We start from the raw sequence: 7,500 nt of genomic DNA, 5'->3' as shown, positions 1-7,500 counted from the left end.
AGAGAGAGAGAGAGAGAGAGAGAGAGAGAGAGAGAGAGAGAGGGTGAAGTTTGATTACTAATATTTATATCAATAGTTTGTGTGTGTGAGAGAGGAGAGAGAGAGAGAGAGAGAGAGAGAGAGAGAGAGAGAGAGAGAGAGAGAGAGAGAAGATTGATTACTCTTATTTACATCAATAGTTTGTGTGAGAGAGAGAGAGAGAGAGAGAGAGAGAGAGAGAGAGAGAGAGAGAGAGAGAGAGAGAGAGAGAGAGAGAGAGAGGGAGAGAAAGTTGTTTATTTAATTTGGAAGCCACCTATTGAGACTTTGCACACGGCGAAAGTTGAACGAGAATAAACAACTTAAAGTAAACAACCAAAAGTAAACAGCTTCGAGTAAACGCAGTGAACTCTTACAAGCTCGACAGGATCTTCAACGAGTAAGTAAATCTTCTCATAAATCTTTATTTGAAGCTAATGAAATGCATTAATTTACCATTTAGCTCAATAAGTCTTATCTATTCACAAAATGCTTGAAACTACTGTTACCTCTTTAAGTGGAATATTGCTGGAATGCGCAACCTCAGGTCTGTTTAAATTGTTTTATATTTTATTTTAGATGAATGTATAACAGAGTTACTAAAGAAAGAAATTTCATGTATTTTCTTTTTTATTTAGTTCAGTAAGTCTTATCTATTCACAAAATGCTTAAAATCTTTATGATGCAAGTTCATTTAAAAGAGTTTCGACTAGATAAACGGAAATTAAGATATATATTATTTTCATAATATTATAGACAAATTAAAAAAAGTATATTTATTTTATCTGGAGTTAATTAAAAATCCCTACAAGAAATATTGGTTCAAAAAATATTTATTTTTTCTGAAATATTGGTAGGTAATTAGAAAATCACTATAAGAAACATTAGAAGATTATTCATATTATTATTATCATTACTAGCTAGGTTTTTTTTTTTCATTAATATTATGGACAAATTCAATAAAAAAAAAAATTCGGGAATAAGGGGAGTTAATTAAAAAATTCCTGATCACTGATTGGTTGGATAAGATCACTCTAACCAATCAGATTGGCAGGAAACATTTCCGAGCTAAAAAGGGCACCGCTGCGAGTCATTGCAAATGCCCCCTCATTAAAAAAAGTTGAGTATAGCTAGGATGCAACCTTAGTGTGGAAAGCAGGTATCTATAAACCCAAAGGCTCCAACAGGGAAATTATATAGCCCAGTGAGGGAAGGAAATAGGAGATAAGTAAACTATATACGAGAAGTAAAAGAATATATGAGATGTATTAAAATCAATAATCACGTTAAAATAGATCCATCATATGTAAACTATGTAGAGACACTTATGTCAACTTGTTCAGTATAAAAGCATGCAATGTAAGTTTAAACTTATCAAGTTTCACCAATTCAAGTTGGAAAAATCAAAGTTTTAACTTATCAATTTTCACCAATTCAAGTTTAAAAAATCAAATTATTAACTTATCATGTTTCACCAATTCAAGTTGGAAAACCAAAGTTTTTAACTTATCAAGTTTCATCAATTCAAGTTGGAAAACCAAGGTTTTTAACTTATCAAGTTTCACCAATTCAAGTTGGAAAAAATAAAGTTTTATTTCATCAAGTTTTCACCAATTCAAGTTGGAAATATCTAAATTTTAACTTATCAAGTTTCACCAATTCAAGTTGGGAAACCAAAGTTTTAACTTATCAAGTTTCATCAATTCAAGTTGGAAAACCAAGGTTTTTACTTATCAAGTTTCACCAATTCAAGTTGGAAAAATTAAAGTTTTATTTCATCAAGTTTCACCAATTCAAGTTGGAAATATCTAAATTTTAACTTATCAAGTTTCACCAATTCAAGTTGGGAAACCAAAGTTTTTAACTTATCAAGTTTCATCAATTCAAGTTGGAAAACCAAGGTTTTTAACTTATCAAGTTTCACCAATTCAAGTTGGAAAAATTAAAGTTTTATTTCATCAAGTTTCACCAATTCAGTTGGAAATATCTAAATTTTAACTTATCAAGTTTCACCAATTCAAGTTAGAAAAAAAAAATTGGCAGCTAAATAATAGAAGAAGACAAATGTCTTTCACGAACCAATATTTCTTACATAATCATTAAAACAGATTTTTGATAATTATCAGTAAAAATTATAATGTGGAAAAGTTAAAGAATATAAAGAACGGTGAAATATAATATTGTACCAAGATTAGCTGTTAAATATATTTTTGGAATAATATTCTGTACATTATCAGAAAACTCATATACCTTAATTATCAGTCAAAAAGTAAAATATGATCAATTTAAACAACACAAACAAATATCCGAAATCTATATTACCTGTCCTATGTCTTTCCCGAACCGATATTCTTTACATAATCAACAAAACAGAATTTTAATAATAATCAGTCAAATATAGAATATAGAATAGTTAATACCAATGGTAAAATATGGCACATGTATAAAAAAAATTACTTTGGTTACATGTTAAATATATTTTATGGAATATCATTCTTCAGATAATCATAAAACAAACTAATATATCATAATTATCATTCAAATGTAGGATATGAAAAACTTAAACAAGACAAAGGAAGAAGAAACAGGATATACGAAGAAAGATAGAATACCTGGATTATCTAATCAAAAAATGAACTAAAAGTCCATAAACAAAAGTAATAAAACACCAGAAAGGGTGGAAGACAAAGCAAAACAAGAAAAAAGGCAACGAAAGAAAAGGGGAAACTTTTATAATAAAAAGGGAGAGACACAAGAAGGACAATAAAACAGACAAGGCAAAGAACGCAAGCAGAGAGTTAATGGCAAATCTCCGGAAGGATATTTCCAGCGTCATGGAGAGGGAAAGATGACTCCCCTTTAATGTGGGAAACTCTCACACCTCGAAATAACTCCAATCAAAATAATATTCAGTTGTTACTTAAAAGATATTGCTCTCTTTTGATATATATATATATATATATATATATATATATATATATATATATATATATATATATATATATATATATATATATATATATATATATATATATATATATATATATATACACACACATCCTGTATAAAAGGAGTAGGATCCTTCCACTACTAGCTAAGTCTCTATTAAGAAATATTGTTATTAATTACAAAGTATATTTTTCTTGGGTCAATCTGCCACTGGTATTCTGATCTTCATTCAGAGCTGGGTGGATTAACAGGTTACTAAATGGAAGCGAACCGCGGGCCTTGTGAATAAGAGCCTAGTAAACTACCACAGACCTTTTGAATGCAAAACTATCTCCCCTTTTTATTTTCAACATAAATGACAAAGAATTACTTGGCAAACCAATTCACAATGGTATAGAAAAGTCTAATTTCCTATTCCGTGATATTCCATATGATCTGATTCTCGAAATCATTGAAAATATAAAGGAATTTTGGAAGTGGTTAAACTCTTTTCTGTGTAGAACGGACTGTCTAGTTATCAAATATTACATAACAAGAGCAGTTGCTACAAATGTGTTCATGTAAATGTTTAATGAAGTTAGTAAATGTTTTACGATTGCCTTATTGCCTTACCTTATTGCCTTATTCTATATTTGGGTTCCCCCAGGTCCCTTAGTGTGAGGCACCTCTTATATCCACCAAAGAGTTGCTAATGCATCTTCCAGTGTATTTTGCATCTTCCAGTCTTGGATGGTTTGGGATGCAGAGAGAGAGATAGGGGGGGGAGAGAGAGAGAGAGAGAGAGAGAGAGAGAGAGAGAGAGAGAGAGAGAGAGAGCCTTGCCTCATTGCCTCATTCTATGTTTGGGTTCCCCCAGGTCCCTCAGTGTGAGGCATCGCGTATATCCACCAGAGAGTTGCTAATGCATCTTCCGGTGTATTTTGCATCTTCCAGTCTTGGGTGGTCTGGGGATGCAGAGAGAGAGAGAGAGAGAGAGAGAGAGGAGAGAGAGAGAGAGAGAGAGAGAGAGAGAAATTCATTCGTGTTCTCATATTACTTCACGAGATTTTTCAGCAGCCAGCTTCCCATCAACCGTTTCAGAGCTTCGGATAAAATGAATGAAAGAGATGTTTACATAAAGCGTTATCTCTTCAACATCCCTTCTGTTAGCAATGTTTTTTCTTTCCAAGCCAAAGGCGTTATCATATCCAATCTATCTTGGAATTACATTACTTAATATATTCCCTTTCTTTATCCAAGGCAAAGGCGTTATCATATCCAATCTATCTTTGAATTATATTACTTGATATATTCTATTTTATCCGAGGCAAAGCCGTTATCAAATCCAATCTATCTTTGAATTACATTACACAATATATTCCTTTTCTTTAGCCAAAGCAAAGGCGTTATCATATCCAATCTATCTTTGAATTATATTACTTGATATATTCTATTTTATCCGAGGCAAAGCCGTTATCAAATCCAATCTATCTTTGAATTACATTACATAATATATTCCTTTTCTTTAGCCAAAGCAAAGGCATTATCATATCGAATCTATCTTGGAATTACATTACATAATATATTCCTTTTCTTTATCCAAAGCAAAGATGTTATCATATCCAATTTATCTTGGAATTACATTACTTAATATATTCCCTTTCTTTATCCAAAGCAAAAGCGTTATCTTATCCAATCTTTGAAAATGCATTACATAATACATTCCTTTATATTTGGATACGCTTTAGGATCAAAGAATATCTTTGTTCAAAAGGAATATAATCAATTTCGCATTGACCAGATATGTATAATAACAAAATGGAAGCATAATTCCTTCTTTACCTATGTTGAGTTACAGAATTTGATTCTTTTTATTTTTTCAATTTCATTTGATCTGCAGTTTTCTTCCTTTATTGAGAATGCACTAAAATTATACAAATAGATTGCAAACAACGTTGGCGTTTTGACACAATACAATAATTATTTAGTAGCAAATAGGGAAAATTATGAATAATTTCCCTAAATTCAGAGAATCTCTTTGGAGAAACTCACAATCCTTTTCTTCTTAGGAAATTCCTTTCGAAATACTCTAACTAGATTTCTTCATTCAATCCAATATTATTTTTGTTTGTTTTTGTTTGTTTGTTTTTAGACTGCCTTACTAGAAGAGCAATACACAGGCTCTTGCATTAATGGCAGCCCGTAATTGAGGAACATCCAGATATTATAACAACCGACTCCTTTTCCAAAGGAGCAGATTTAACATTCCATACAGAAGTCGATATAATTGAAAATTATCATACATATAAATCCTCCCAGTTTTACGAATTCAGAAAGTCAAATTATATGATTATAAATTCGAAAAAATTATGTAGCCTTGTCAGTTTTTTTTTTTTTTTTTTTTTTTTTTTTTTCTTTTTTTTTTTTTTTTTTTTTTTTTTAAATGAATGAATGGAGATTGGAAGAGGAGTATAAAAGAAGACCAGAATAACAATCAAAGACTTTGATGGAAACCATAATTTGTTATGCAGACACGACCGACAGGCAAAAACAGTTTTGATATAACACGATCATTCTGAAGAAAATTAGATTTAGTTTCTGTTTCAATTTTCTGATCACTGATGAAAACAAGGAAGAAATGGAAACGAGGTTTGGAAATAGAAATCCCAGTTTTGGAAGGATGAAGCTGGAGAGTATGTCGAAATAAAGAGGTAGAATAACGAGGCTTGGAAATAGAAATTCATGTTTTTGAAGGTGGAGCTGGAGAGTATGTCGAAATAAAAAGGCAGAATAGATTATCTATAATCTATTTTAGAAGAGGCATTGACTAACACCTGCTCGCATGTTATCGAAGTCCGGCATTGTTTGTCCTGGGATGAAATTAGAACCAACCACAGCTTGAGCTCGCTCAGCGGAGGAAGTCCTGCCAACTTTTATTAGTGATAATCCTCAAGGTTGGCGTGCGCAGCACAACCATATTCCGCTTACCAGGACAGTGGAGCAATGAAATTATGTTTAATGAGATACGTTTGAGGAAAGACCATTTGATTGGCGGGATATAAAGAGATCTGGTAAGTGGTAACAGCGAGTGCAGGATAGGTAATGGACGTCCTGAGTTGGCAATAGTTTCCGAACTCGAGCTCTGATTGGCTATAATTTCGTTCCGGGTTAAACCCTTCCAGACTTCGTTAAATTGAACGGCATTTGTTATTTCTAGTTATTTCTAATTGATTTAATTTTGCCGATATTAGATAAAGTAACTACCTGTTCGAATCATCTTTCTTTGTAACGATTGTTCGAATTAATTTTAATTGCATTGAGATATGATTGTTCATTATCTGACAACACAAGGGATTGAAAATTTTACATATGTGAATTAACCTAATTTGTAACACATAGTTGTAGTACTAAACTTTATAACTATTCGGGATGTGGACTTTTATAGAAAAAGAAAATGAGGAAACGCCCGTAACATCACCCTTTTTAAAGGGGAAATATGTATGTATATACATATATAAATATATATATATATATATATATATATTTATATATATATATATATATATATATATATATATATATATATATATATATATATATATATGTATATATATATATATATAAATGTATAAATAAACATGTATGTGTATATATGTATATCTTTCATCATAGGTAAGTGGTATGATCAATGTCATGCAAGTATCCTGGGCCAGGGTTCGAAACCCGGCCGGTCAGATACTATAGTCTTTGAGTGATTTCGTCTTTGGCTCTAATCCCGAGGTCATCCAGAATTTAATGTATCAATATATATGGCTTATTTGAAATATATATATATATATACACATATATATATATATATATATATATATATATATGTGTGTACAGTATATGTATATATATATATATATATATATATATATATATATATATATATATATATATATATATATATATATATATAAATATATAAATATACAGTATATATATATATATATATATATATATATATATATATAAATATATATACAGTATATATATATATATATATATATATATATATATATATATATATATATATATATATATATATATATATATATATGCATGTGTGTGTTTGTTTGTTCAATAGCAACATTACACCATCGGTTTTTAGTTTTAGTTCCAAATAAGTGTGAAAAACTCCCTTCCTGCAAAAACTACCAAATCGGCAAAATTCCCGTAATAGTATTCACAAATGCTTCGTTTGCATACGCGAAATATCGAACAATCTAACAAAGCCCATTTGTGCATGAGGCCTCTCGGAAAAATGAATGAACAAATCAATGATTGGAAAAAGGTCTTCCAACAAACAAACATTATACGTTTTAATTAATCGTGATAAAAGGAAAAAAAAAAATAAATGAATAAATATATAAACACGGGTACCATTTTTTCTGGGCAAAAACTCACCACGAGCAGCTGGAACTGAACGTAAATATCGGAGAGGGAGAATCGTTAGTTACTGCATATTAAGAATAACTCCAATATTAACTATAATTCTTTTGATAATGGTTG

Source organism: Palaemon carinicauda, chromosome 26 (genome assembly GCF_036898095.1).
Source record: "Palaemon carinicauda isolate YSFRI2023 chromosome 26, ASM3689809v2, whole genome shotgun sequence".
In the NCBI taxonomy this organism is placed as follows: domain Eukaryota; kingdom Metazoa; phylum Arthropoda; class Malacostraca; order Decapoda; family Palaemonidae; genus Palaemon; species Palaemon carinicauda.
The sequence above is the reverse complement of the archived record's forward strand: the minus strand, read 5'-3'. Positions refer to the sequence as shown.